Source organism: Oncorhynchus nerka, linkage group LG12 (assembly GCF_034236695.1).
Source record: "Oncorhynchus nerka isolate Pitt River linkage group LG12, Oner_Uvic_2.0, whole genome shotgun sequence".
Taxonomy (NCBI): domain Eukaryota; kingdom Metazoa; phylum Chordata; class Actinopteri; order Salmoniformes; family Salmonidae; genus Oncorhynchus; species Oncorhynchus nerka.
The window spans coordinates 21797863-21798847 of NC_088407.1; the positions used below are offsets into that span (position 1 = coordinate 21797863).

General features: G+C 36.9%; 1 pseudogene; it reads right to left on the reverse strand.

Moving 5' to 3' along the window:
* Positions 1 to 268: 268 nt before the first annotated feature.
* Positions 269 to 512, reverse strand: LOC115139095 (small nucleolar RNA U3; annotated as a pseudogene).
* Positions 513 to 985: the final 473 nt, after the last annotated feature.

The following is a 985-nucleotide window of genomic DNA, read 5'->3' on the forward strand; positions in this document are numbered from 1 at the left end:
CTCATCCCCATACTGTTTTTATTTATTTACTTTTCTGCTCTTTTGCACACCAATATCTCTACCTGTACATGACCATCTGATCATTTATCACTCCAGTGTTAATCTGAAAATTGTAATTATTCGCCTACCTCATGCCTTTTGCACACAATGTATATAGACTCCCCTTTTTTTCTTCCTTTTGTGTTATTGACTTGTTAATTGTTTACTCCATGTGTAACTCTGTGTTGTCTGCTCCACTGCTATGCTTTATCTTGGCCAGGTCGCAGTTGCAAATGAGAACTTGTTCTCAACTAGCCTACCTGGTTAAATAAAGGTGAAAAAAAATGAAAAAAGAGAAGACATAGAACGTCATCAAAAGCAGTGATCAGAAGAATTAACTCTTCAACCTCTGCCCGCTTGGCGCTCAGAAAAGAGTATCAAATCTCGTCATCGTGGATAGCGAGACCATTCAATTTATAAACACAATTTCCAAGTACAAAACTATAGAAAAAGATCCCTGAAAATATAGTATTACTGTATAATCCCTTTTGCACCAGGTCTTGTACCACGACCATACTCTTTTCAGTCATGGTGACAACACCAAATCTGAGCAGTACACATAGAGTAAGACACTGAAAAAAACGTTTTGTTATTTTTCCTCCGAAAAAACATCAAAATTACTCACTACATTAAGGATAAAAGTCAAATTTTTCAAATAACCACAACGCTATCTGGTAGCACGCACAATACGTTCAATGGTTACTGAGCACTGTTGACAATGCTGGTAGTCAGTATGGTAGTTAGGTCCTTGTTGGGAGTGAAGCAAAATGTGGCTCGGATGGCTCAGTCATAAGGTTGCTGCATACTTCAAAATGAATATCCTTATCCAATAGTACTTTTTCATAAAGAGATGAGGAAATTACATTTGAAGTTTGTTAGCGAAAAGCATGAGCTCACACTGAGGTATAGTTGCCTAGTTAAAAAAAAAAAGCTGAAACAAGTGTAT